Here is a 13,450-nt window from a genome sequence, read left to right as displayed (position 1 = left end):
GAGTGGTAGCACCTGCCACAGGCTGGAGGGGCCAGGAGTACCTGATGCAACTTGAGACAAATTTCTTCCCGACACTAGACCTCTCCTTGACTTCTCTTTTCTTAGAACATTTTCTTAAGAAAACTCATACTTGCGAATCCTTTCTCTGTCCCTTTGGGATATATGTAAATCTCCTAAAAAGGCTCTTGTCGGGTTTATAGCCCAGAACTGCCTTCCTCAAAGACCTGAAAACCATCCCTCTGAAATATGATGATCAAGGAAGATAGTATCTCCACCCCCTGGCGGGGTAGAAGCCTCTCTTTAGTGGACACCAGTCAGCAAACACAGATGGTCTAATCGCAGAGAAAGCTATTTGCAAACTCAGGACTAAATCCATGTGCTCATCACATCTCACTGCCTACTCTCACCCTCGGGTCATCCCGCACTTCTTCACTGGTTTATTTCTGGCCTTTCAACCCCCCCCCCCGCCATTGTTCCAGCAGAGCTGAGTTCCAATTTAGTTCAGATCTCACTCCTCGGCTGTAGCAACTTGAAGAAAAACTCCTTTTCCTCTCACTTTCTCCAGGGCAATCTTCGCTTTGCCACCTCACATCTCTCTGGATACAGTCTTCTCTATCTTCAGTGTCTGGTGCTTTTTTATTCACCAGAGAAATCAGCTTCTCATTTTTCTTCCCCCTTCAGTCTCTGTTCTTTGTTTCTTTTTGACTTTCCCCAACTCCAGGTCCGGTCATAGTTTTCCAGAGCCAACTGCTACAATTTGATGCTACAAAAATGTCATCAACACATAATCATAATGAAGGGAGATTTTCATAGAAGTTAATTTTTCTTTATACCTCATTGGAGGTGACAGCGAGAACTCATAGGTTAAATGCCTCATTGGAGGTGACAGCGAGAACTCATAGGTTAAATACTTTTAGCCGGATGATCTCGCTCTGCTAAGGTGATAACCATACTGTTATACACAGCATACAGAAAGTTGTTATATAGTGTTCCCACGGGGTTACATCCTGATAAACCCCTGCAAATGGAGAATGTCATAAATCAAAAATGCACGCGATACACCTAGGCTACCACACATCATAGCCCATGCTAACCATGCTCAGAACGCTCACTTACAGGTGGGCAAAATCGTATCACACAAAACCCTATTTTATTATGAAGTGTTGACTATGTCATGTAATGTATTGAATATTGTCTCAAAGTGGAACCCAGAATGGTTGTATGGGAACAGAACGCTTGTCAGTGGGTGGGTTGTTGATCCCCATGATCCCGTGATCCACGGGGAGCTCCATATAGCTGCCCTGCACCACCAGAGAGGATTGCATCCCATATTGCCATCCCAGGAAAAGATCAAAATTCAAAATGTGAAATGTAGCTTCTACTAAGTACCTATCGCTTCCACGCCATTGTCAAGTCGAAAAGTGAAAAGTCGAACTATTACAAGTCAGGGACTGTCCGTTTTCTTAAAATGGTTTCAGACTACTAAACGCGATGGGGCTTGTTCATGTACCGAAAGCAAAATACGGCACAGAGGTTTGGAGGCAAACTGCTCACCAGCCGGAGAGCTGTGTTGGGATGTGCTTTCTGTAGCCTGCGCCGAGCCAACAGCCCTGGCAACTGTCACTGGGCCTCAAGCCACCGCAGACTCGGCCTTTGCTGCCCTGCAGAAGGGGTTGACGGCGGCCCTTGCCTGGATTCAGGGTCTGCCCGTGGGGAGCTCTGTGCTGCTGGGAGATAAATGTCTCGCCTCCTAATTATGAGTCTGGCTCTCTTCCGCCTGCCCCGTGTCCAGTGTAAATACCTCGTCATAAGCAATTCTCTTTAAAACAGGATGTAATTCCCTGTCACAGCACCCCAGGCAAGTCCCGGAATTGTTTGCAAAGTCTTGTCTCCTCCAAAGAGAAAAGAGCAAACAAAAGAAGGAAGGAAAAATGCTACCAAAAATCAGAATGAAAGCACCGGAATCCAGAGTCTCCTGCCCACATCTTAGAAAGGCACTTTAAAGCCCTTGGAATGTTGCCATATGTGGGCTTCGAAGTGAGAGACTCCACGGGAATTCTCGTCCAGAACAACAAAACAAAACAAAACAAACAAGAAAATACACCTTGCAGGCAAAACCAAACGCCTGTGTCCAAATGAAGGCTACTTAACTGCATTACACACTTAATGGTTTATACTTTAAAGAAAATGTTCTTATTAATATAAAAAAAAGTTCCATGAGAACCAATCTGATGACGTATCAATTTGCTGATGTTGAAAATATATTCCGATAGGTATCAGCTCACCTCTCTCAGAGAGTACGTTACCGAGTACTATTGAGTAAGATGCTTTGGAGTATTTTATTATATGATCATATGATTACAAACTGGGTCGTAATTTATAAGATTGTGGTGACATAACCACCAGATCTTCTGGGTTCTAATAGTAATTTGAAATAATTGGTCAGGAAAAATAAAAAAAAAAAAAGATGGGCCAGCCCATGTATTGTCATAAAATGATCGAAATTTGATTCATAGAACTTTTTGTTTTGTAAGAAATAAAACATAATATAATTAAGTTATATACATATATATATATATTTTGACTTAAGGACAAGATGATATGTAGCCTATAGACCAGTAACAATCACACCAAAAATATTAAATGGTTAAGGAAAGCTGCTTCGGTGGGCAATTTGAAACCATGCGCACTCGAGCCTGATGATTTCCAATTCCCTGGTTTTTGCAGCTGTGGTGCATTTTATAAAGAGAGTTTCTCATAATAATAATAAACAAAGTCACGTCTCACAGAGTTCTCATAATTCCTCATTTTAATGGGTTTTACGAGATATCCACGGAATACTCGTTCAGGCTTGAATAAATGTGGTTTCGTACCTGGGAAATGCGACTCTCAAGCGGAGCTAATGAAAGTGTGGTTTCTGGACCAGCAACAGCAGCATCACGGGGAAACTAAGGCAGCCAAGATCCTTGGGCCCCACTCCAGGCTGACGGGCTCAGGAATTGTGGAGGTGCAGCACGGGATATGTCTTTGAACAAATCTCCAACGGATTCTCCGACGGGGGCTGGCTTGGGGCCCAGGAAAGAGGAGGCCCCCAGGCAGGACACGTGGGGGGCTCAGCGGTGAGGACCCGGCACTGGGGACCCTGGCTCAGGTCTCTACTGAAGACTCCCCAATGTCTGGGGCATTCCCACTGGATCCTGAAGTGATGCCATCGGGTTCTACGTTTACCCGCACATATTTCCGAGCCAGTCATATTCTTCTGTTGACCCCCAAACCCGAATTGATGTATCTGAAAGGCAAATTCTGTACTTGGGAGCCACAGGAAGATACCATGCACCTGGGCCTATAAAACTGGGCATAGGCTTTTCCTACCTTAAAAGTAGCTTCTGGTGGAAAGGCCTGGCCTGCGGACACAAGGGATTCAGGGGCATCAAACTTCACATTTCAGGGCAGTGGGGGCTGCAGGCAAGTCCCCGCCTTCTCTTTGGGGAGCAGAACACATCGTGCCATCTGGTGTGTGCACCACAGGAGGCTGTGACCTGGCATGCAGTTGGCTTTCCGTCCCTGTATCCATCTACGGACCCTTCCACCCCAGGTGCACTTGAGCATCTCCGTCTCCTCCTCGTTGGCATCTATTGTCTGTTTTCCATTCAGTCTGTGATTCTCCTGGGTTTTGACGTGTGATTGTCCACGGAGGGCCGGGGATTTAGGGCAGCCGGTGGCAGGCCTGTGGCTGCAGCAGGCTCAGGGACAGGGGCCTTGCCGGGGCTGCAGGGGCCAGGCTCCCCAACAGCGTGTGCGCACCTGCAGGAGGCGGAGATCGTGCTGCAGCCCGACCTGAAGTTTTGCCCTTCCCTCGAGCTCCTCTGATCCTGCTTGTCAGGCAGGAAGAGAAGTAGCTAATTATTCCTCCCCGGTGGTCCTCCCTGACTCCAGGGGTGCAGGGGGGCAAAGCTGGCCTCACTTTCACCTGCTGGTGGCAAGAACGATGCCCCCTGCCAGGTGCCTGGTGTGACATCCTTGTGATGGAGAAGGGCATCTGGTCATCCCGGGGGGCCTGGCTCCATCCCTGACAGCATCACGGTGACAGGGTGGCCTCAGGGGCATGGAAACCCGGGGGGGGGGGGCTGGGGGGGTCTGGGGAGGTAGGAATGGTTTCTCTGGAATGGTGACTGGGGGGCCGTGTCTGTGTCGTGCTGCCTGGTGTTGGCCTGCGGCTGACAGCACCCTGGATGGGGAGCTCTGGTTGGTTTGTGCCCGCTGGTGTGCTGGGATTCTCAGCTTTAGCTCCAGGTCGAGAGGCCAAAAGGAAACAAAAATCCCAGGGGACTCCGCACCCCGTTGCCACTAGAGTTCTGTTTCCTGGCTCCTGGGCCTCCGCTTGTGCCCCATTCCCAGCCTAGTGCTCCACCTGAAGGTGATGCCCAGGGCCTTTCACTGTACTTAGCTCCAGGACTAGGGGCTCCAGGACCCCTCTGTCTTCCCAGAAGCAAAAGTCCCCACTCTTCCATTTGTAAAAGTTGCGATTTTTAAAATATGGGTTTACATTTAAGATTTACTTAAAAAAAAATCAATTAAGTCTGATAGCGAGTTAAAGAGAATTGTGCTGCAATTTAAACAATAATATATTTGGACCATGGTTGTATAATTTAAATTCAACTAATTATTCTCAGGGTAGAGAGTTTTCAAATTTATGTGAAATTAGCAGAAACCCAGAACATTTATTTACATGAAAGCAAATTTTTTTTTTTTTTTTTTTTTAAGAACAGAAAAGATAATTGCCTGGTAAATCTCTACTTATTTAGTTGTGGTGCTGATGACACACGGCAGAAAATGCATGGAGTTAATTAAATTTCTGGTAGAAAGCCACTAAAATCCTGATCAGAAAATGCCAGAAATGCTTAAATAAGAAAAATATGCTTTTGGAAAATATCAAATTCTAGACTCGAGAGGAAATATACGGTGAAATAAAGCTTAGAGACCCTAAGAACAAATATCTATTAAGAGAAAATCTGTACTAGAGGGCAGCAAGCTTTCAGGCATCTCATTCTAAGTCATGCAACTGCATTCATTTATTTTCCAGGTATTCACCAAATCCTTGTAAAGGTTTCCTACGAGGCGCCTGCGTGGCCCAGGTGGTTGAGCATCCGACTCCTGGCTTCGGCTCAGGTCATGATCTCAGCGTCGGGCTCTGCTCCGGGCGCAGGCTGCTCGGGATCGTCTCTCTCCTCTCTTGCCCTCCCCCCCAAAAAACTAAGTGAGTAAATACAATCTTTCAAAAAAACAACAAAAACAAAAAAAATAAAAAATTTTCTTATAATCAAGAACATAGGAGTTTATAGCAGAATCTCGGAATCTTACACTTTTCACCTCATGAAACCTCTGTCTACCATACAACGTGATAGAAAACCCCAAATATTCATGCAAATTGGACATGGTGGATATTTCTAAGTGAATCATTTAATAAAATCTCTTAAATAATAATGAGCCTGCTTCAGATGTGTTTTCACTTGGATTTACAAGCTAAGTCATTAACAAGAAGATACATTTTCAAGGGAATTGGTAGCTTAGCTTTTTGTGTGTGTGGATAAATACAAAACCTAAAATTTACCATCGGAACCATTTTCAAGTCTACGGTTCAGTGGTGTTAAATACATTCACATTGTTGTGGGGCCCTCGCCTCGTCCATCACCCCTCTTTTCACCTTATAAAACTGGAACTCTCTATTCCATAAACTACATCTCCCCATCTTCCCCTCCTCCAGCCTTTGGCAGACACTGTTTCTTTTTTTTTTTTCTTTCTCTTTCTTTCTTTCTTTCTTTCTTTCTTTCTTTCTTTCTTTCTTTCTTTCTTTCTTTCTTTCTTTCTTTCTTTTTTCTTTCTTTCTTTTCTTTCTTCTTTCTTTCTTTTCTTTCTTTCTTTCTCTTTCTTTCTTTCTCTTTCTTTCTTTCTTTCTTTCTTTCTTTTCTTTTCTTTTCTTTTCTTTCTTCTTTCTTTCTTTCACTGTTTCTTTCTTTCTTCTCTTTCTTTCTTTTTTCTTTCTTTCTTTCTCTTTCTTTCTTTCTTTCTTTCTTTCTTTCTTTCACTGTTTCTTTCTTTCTCTTTCTTTCTTTTCTTTCTTTCTCTTTCTTTCTTTCTTTCTTTCTTTCTTCTTTCTTTCTTTCTCTTTCTTTCTTTTTCATTCTTTCTTTTCTTCTTTCTTTCTTTCTTTCACTGTTTCTTCTTTCTTTCTTTCTTTCTTTCTTTCTTTCTTTCTTTCTTTCTCTTTCTTTCTTTCTTTCTTTCTTTCTTTCTTTCTTTCTTCTTTCTTTCTTTCTTCTTTCTTTCTTTCTTCTTTTCTTCTTTCTTCTTGCTTTTCTTTCTTTTTTTAAAGATTCTATTTATTTATTCAACAAACAAAGAGAATACAAGCAGAGGGGAGCTGCAGGCAGAGGGAGAGGGAGAAGTGGGCTCCCAATGGAGCAAGGAGGCCTGTGTAGGACTCAATCCCAGGATGGGAGGCTCGGTCCTAGGACCCTGGAGTCAGACGCTTACCCCACTGAGCCACCCAGGTGCCCCTCTACTTTCTGTCTTTATGGTTCTGACTTCATGTGTCTCATGTAAGTGGAACGATACAGTATTTTTCTGTGTGTGCGGCTGGCTTATTTTCACTTAGCATAATGTCCTGATGACTCCTCCGTGTTGTAGCATTGTAGCCGATAATTTTTGTAGATTTGATTTTTTACTATGAGCCACCTTGGGGACAAGGAATGGGTCTTATTCATTACTGAGTTCTCAATCTCTGGTTAATGACAGAAAAAGTACATTTATTGAAGAAATATATTAGTAAAAGTTTACTCATAAACATCCAGAAAGAATGATGTCCTGACAAAAGCGTGCAAGTATTTGGTCAAGAACTGAGACAGAAATAAGTAATTGAATACTTCTTACATGTTTCTACCAAATAGCCTAATAATAAAGAGCAATAGCAGATTCCTGAAATCCAGAAATATGGTTAGAACTGATCGGTTGTATTATAAAGTTGCAAAAAATGTTTTGTTTTAAAATTTTATGCTAATATTTGGGTTTTACTAATATATTTGTGGTCATTTTAACATAAAATAATGTATTTTTCTTCTAAATCTTGGAATAAAATTAAAATTCCAGGACACACCATGCTGTTTTATTTTTGGCTCTATGTCTGTTGCCGTAGCTGAAGACAATATGGGGACATGCTTCCCGTTATTGTAGATGACCAATCATAATCTTAGCATCATTTAAACACTTTTTAATATTATTAAAGCCATGCCAGTTTATTAATATTTTTCCATTGTCCTGAAATTTACAAAAGTTTTGATTTTTAATTTTATATGTTAGGTTAAAAATCCAACACCTATTGTCCAGATATTTGCACTTGAATAATTTTTCAACATGTAAGGATGGACTTACACCAAAAGAATCAAATTTCTATATCTGAACTGTATAATTTGACCATGGATCACCAGGAAAAAAAATAGTTACTATTGAAATACTGTTTTGGGTATAATCTGTGTGCTTTCAAACAATAGCTATTTTTGTATGATTTCCACATGCTTAACCATACTTGTATCTTTTATAAAGCTTCCAATTAGATATGTCTAAGAAGATTTGATTTACATAAATCTGTTCTATTTACCTATCAGTAACTAGAAGCATTTTCATTACTCTTAAATATTGTGAAGAACTATCTTAATTAATAGTCTTTTTATAAAAAGGTTGTGTGCAATATAGACAGACTAAAAAAACTTTTAAAGTCTTTTATAATCTTTTGCAGTGCTTTCACAAGATTAACAAAACCTATGTCAGTTTAAGAGTATCACAGGTTAAGAATTAAGCTACTTTCTCACAGCATGGTTATTTTTCTTTTATAAGCACTGTCCTGATTCTGATTGAACAGATGGGTTTTATATCTATATTACATAGTAATACAGTATTTGAAATCATGAGGGGTGGGTTTGATTTCCTGAGAGCTTTACTAATGACTTTTAGAGCTGATGGTACAAAGATCCACGGTAACTTTTATCATGTATTAGGAAAATGCACTTATTATACTTTTTAATAGTTCTGAAGGCCACACTAACTATTATGTTCAATTTGACGAAGTGGGAAATTTAATTTTGATTTTCATGAGAAAGTCATATTTAAATCACCTCCAGAAATACTAGCCAGAAAAATCAAAATTATAGTTTTGTTTTTACTTGGAGAAGTTAACTATGATTTAGTATATGGCCCTTAATGTTTATATAATTTAGCTTTTGTGTTAGTAATAAAAACAATTTCCTCTGCTTATATAACACTTATCACAGATCATACCAAAAGTATAAAATGGCAAAATTATGAGTAATAAGCAATAAATCAGGTAAAATTATGAAAAATGGTTTATTTTCATAATAAAATATCAGGTTTGGTTTGTTAAGAAATACACACACACACACAAGCAATTAAAGGGAAAATAATTATTTTCCATGAAAAGCAAACAGTTCTATTCCATGCCATTAATAGGAAATACTTTCTCTTAATCACATCATAATTTAACTTTTTCTATCAGGAATTGAGTTGCTTAGTATGAAGTAAATTTTGATTACTTTTGGAAGAATTTGTTGACATAAATGATAAAAAAAAGCCTTATTTCATATTCCAATCATGTACACTTAAGCTTTCAAATCTTTTATTTTCCTCTAGTTTTCATGGAAAAGATAAAAATTAAAGCAACATGACACTCAGAGGTAGTGGCATAGAGCACTTCCATTGCCACTGGTCTTAGTGCGTTAGAGATATTTACTCATTTAATGAGTAAAGACGTAAGGTGAGAGATATTATGATTATTATTTTCCATTACTAGGTCAGAAAACTGAAGCACAAAGAGTAACTTGTTTGAGACTACATAATGCTCTATATTGAAGTAATCTCACCCTACAGCCTGTGAACTTGACTACTACACTGAATTATTTCTATATCAAATAATTAAGCCAATGGTATAATACAGAACTTTTAAGTGCAAATTTATACATCTGAACTATATAAATTAACCATGGATTGGATGGCACCTTTGAGTTGTCCCCTAAATCTCAGAGTCCTATCTTAATTTGATTCTATCTATTACTATGGATAGCAATAGATATTTATATTCTGTTAAACAGTAATAAAACTAGTTTTAAGAAAAAGGGAACACCCAAAATGCTTAAAATAATTGAACTGTTGCAAGTAAATATAATTTATTATGAAAATTTATCTTACATGATGAATGTATGTATCTATTTGGATATGTACATGCATGTGTCCTGATCATTTTATGAATAATCAAGTTATTCTTGCTCATTTATTTTGTTCATTCATTTTAAAAAAGCCTGTGGTTGGCTTTGAGTTAATACTTATGTGGCCAAATCCACACTTTAATGAGTAATACCATTTTTTATACTCTCAACCAAAGAAAAATATTTATTTTATTTTATTTATAATAACTTTTCCAACCTAAATGCTGTATACCTGCTTACAAACCAAGGTTAGTTATGATAAAATTATTTTTACATGATTCAAGAAATAGAGGCACAGGAAAATAAGGATTACTCTAAATAAGATGAAGTGAGCGGAGATATCAGTAGACAAAATGTATGGTAACTACATATTTCATTAGAAATGGATTATAAAATATTGGGTGATACCATCAGTAATATGATTCACAGTGTCCTTAAGAATCTCAGCTTTCCAAAGTATCAAACCTAAAAGAAATTTCTCTTGTAGGTTCACAGTACTGTGGAATTATAGTCATCACCTGTTTTGCAGAAATTTCAACATAGATATATTAGAGTTTTTTAATTAAAAATAAATGTTATTTATTTAAAACTGAATTAAAATTAAAATGCACATTACATCATTATATAATTTATTAAACTTTTTTGAAGTGCAGTTGACACAATATTACATTAGTTTCAGATGTACAAAGTAGTGATTCAACAAGTTTATATGTTATACTGTGCTCTTCATGGATGTAGCTGACATCTGTCACCATACCCCATTATTGCAATATACTATTGACTATGTTCCCTTTGCTGTTCCTTTTATTCCCATAATTTATTCATTGCATCATTTTGATAAACAGTTGCTTTAAAAATCTATAATAATATATGATATGACATTATTAAATATGTTATATAATATATGTTTCATAAATTGTTGCTGCATTCCGGCAAAGACCACCAGAGATATATCCGTAGTTTTACCAACGTGGGTTCATTACTCACTGCAACAAGGGAGAACAAGTGCTATCGGAAACCAATATGGTGAACCATGTGTGTCTCAATAAAAAGGTGTTAGAAAGGACTTATTGTAGGAGTTGAGCAAAGTGATTTGGAGGAGGTCTCAGGTGAGCTGGGATATGTTCTGGATTGGAGGCTGTGAGGAAGCAGGTTCATTCTGTGACCAGGTATCTTGGTAAATTCAACCCAGAAGGAAGGAAAAACCTGGTGAGGCTAACAGTGTGAGTAAACTGCAGTCACTAAAGTAGGAAAGGAAAATGTTTAGCATTTGGTTTACACAGTGGCTTTGTTTGTGTCTGTGCTTAGACAAGACTAGGAAGCTACATTCTAGGTTGGTTGGTTGATTGGTTGGTTGGTTGGTTTGAGCCCACTTCATTAAAGTCACAAAACGATCTCATTGGATGTTCATGTTTCGTGAGATTGTCTGGATTTAATAGGATGGCACCATGGCTCTCATGAGGATGCCAGGGTAGCGCCTAACAACACCGGCATGCTGCTAAGATGAAGCCGGGCGTGCATGTCAGGCTCTACTCTACTCTCACTATCCCTCTTTCTATAATTCTGATATGTCATGAATATACATATTCATACTTGTTTACAAATAAAATTACAATATGGTAATGCATATAAAGACATGTATGTTTTTTACTTAACAATATGTTACTAAAACATTTCTACATCAACAAATACATTTTTAAATTCTCAGTTTTAATGGGAACTTGGTATTGATTATATTGATATACTTTGATTTATTGAACCTATATTTTGGTTCATCTAGTGTGTGAGGTAAACCTTCAAGTGCGTTTACCTTTTCTGACTTATGTGATTTTTTTTCCCTTGAAGATAAATTTCTAGAAATGCAGTGGTGAGTCAAATAATAGTGATATTTTTAAGACTTTTGATTGATGTGATAAGTGGTCTAAGTTACATCAGTTTATGCTTATGTCATTAGTGTATAAGATGGACCTTTTGTTCCTACAACCCCCTCAATATTAATGATTGTTGTGAAATTAAAAAAAATCATATCTAAAAAAATCATATCTAATTCAAAAAGGGATAAAATATAGTTGCTTTAATTTCCTCTAACTATAGTAATACTAAATTGATAGCATTCATTGACTATGTGCTAGGCACTATGCTAAATATAAATCTTAAGAAAAGGTGCATGAAATACACATGAGAGTTGAAAAACAAGTGGCTAGATGCTAATAAAGTTAGGTATCACCAAAGCAGAATAATACTGACATTTCATTCAAAGAGACACAGCTAATTTTAGAATTTTACTTTATTATTTTGTTAACTACTAAAAAGTTCAGTAAACAAAATGCATTTGCCAGAAACAGTAATTTCTCAAAACTTTCAGCTGCTACATTGTTCCTATGATCACTAATTATAAAAATAATAAGATGTCTACTTTCGACTTGAGTGTTTAATAATATCACTAATTGTTTTGTACAGAGCAGAATTTATATCTGGAAAAAATGTATTTTTTAATTAGTACATTTATTTTAGAGAGAGAGCGTGAGCCGATGAGTGAGGGGAGGGGCAGAGGGAGAAAATTCAGGTAGACTCCGTGCTTAGTGTGGAGCCTGATGCAGGGCTTGGTTCCACCATCCTCATATCATGATCTGAGCCAAAACCAAGAGTCAGACGCTCAATCAACTGAGCCACCTAGAAAATATTTTTCAGTAACATTTTCTAGAAGGAATGTTGTTCTTAAGGTTCATAACGAGACAAATCCTTCTTTTCCAATTACAGAAAGTTGTCAGTGGTCTTAAGTATTTATTTAAAGGTGAAATTCTATTTAAATTTGTAGTTATTTTTAATTACTCCTCGCAATCTCAGGGCAGCTCTTTCCGCCCATGGATCTGGTCCCTGTGCTATAATAAAAGCACATATTTTCACTGAAAAAAAAAATCTTACATACTATAATGCAAAACTATAAGGAGTTATCTTAATGCAGCCTTGTATATGGGAAATAAAGATATTCTGTGCTCACGGGTTGGGAGCATCAATATTGTTAAAATGTACATACTACTCAAAGCAATCTATAGATTCAGTGCAATCCTATCAAAATTCCAATGACTTTTTTTTCAAAGAAAAAAACACAGGTGCTACTAGTAAAGCCATGAACAAAAATTACACAAAACGAAGCATTCACACCTATGTGGACCTTATATTTCAATATTTGTAATGATTTATTTAAGGCAAGTTTTCACACAAAGTCTTGAAGGTTTTTTAATTTAAAATGTTGAAATGATATATATTTGAAATACATATTTGAATGCTTCTTCAAGTATACAAGAAAGTCCCTAACAGTAGACCAGTGCATATCTAAATTAAAAAATTTAAAGATTATTTCAATATCTTCTTTTAAAGAGCTTTATCAATTTATGCTTAAAGGAAATTCTTCAGACTTTATTGTGCTGCTCAGGTTTCTATTTCTACTTGAGTCAATTTGATTATTTATGTTTTCCTAAAATAGCACATATTTAATGGATACAATTAAATTCAATTGCAAAAAATTATATATGTTCTATTATTCAAAAATATCCTAGTAGCTGTCTAGTTATTATCCCTTTTTATAATTCATGTCATGTTTTATTAAACTGATCATTACCTCTATATGTAATGAATTAGATGACAATGCAGTTATCAATTCTACCATTTTGTCCTTTAATGCCTTTTATCATTTTATGTCTCTCTCCAGAGTGATACAGAAAGATATTCAGAATATATTGCTAAGAAAAAGCAAAATGAAGAAAAATATATACAGCTTTCTACTCTTTGTATATGAATAAAGATGATACGTATATGTTTTTCTCTAAAAATCTGCCCTGATTATTGGAACAATTCTACTTACTGTAATTTAGGCACATACTATTTCTTTTCTCTTGCCTAATTATTCTCTTTCTATGCAGGTTTATTAGGATAATATGGACATTTATATCTAGTTTGCTTTTTTCAAAATACTTCTTTGTTTTTATAGATTTTGTTTATTTATTTATGTGAGAGAGAAAGGGAAAGAGCATGAGCAAGGAGCAGGGGTTGGAACAAAGAGGGAGAATGAGGGAAGGGGACAGGATCTAGAGCAGACTCCATGCTGAGCACAAGCCCGGGTGGGGCTGGATCTCACCACCCTGAGACCAGGACCTGAGCCAACACCAAGACTCAGA

General features: G+C 37.5%; 1 long non-coding RNA gene across 1 annotated transcript in view; it reads left to right on the top strand.

The window, feature by feature from the left end:
• LOC112658617 (uncharacterized) overlaps positions 1 to 5,436 on the top strand; it is a 110,408-nt gene extending 104,972 nt beyond the window's left edge. Inside the window, exon 5 of the long non-coding RNA XR_003135830.3 lies at positions 5,084 to 5,436. This is a non-coding gene — a long non-coding RNA (uncharacterized LOC112658617). The remainder of the gene's footprint in view (positions 1 to 5,083) is intronic.
• Positions 5,437 to 13,450: the final 8,014 nt, after the last annotated feature.

The sequence above is a fragment of the Canis lupus genome, chromosome 12 (genome assembly GCF_003254725.2).
Source record: "Canis lupus dingo isolate Sandy chromosome 12, ASM325472v2, whole genome shotgun sequence".
Lineage (NCBI taxonomy): Eukaryota > Metazoa > Chordata > Mammalia > Carnivora > Canidae > Canis > Canis lupus.
The sequence above is the reverse complement of the archived record's forward strand: the minus strand, read 5'-3'. Positions and strand labels throughout refer to the sequence as shown.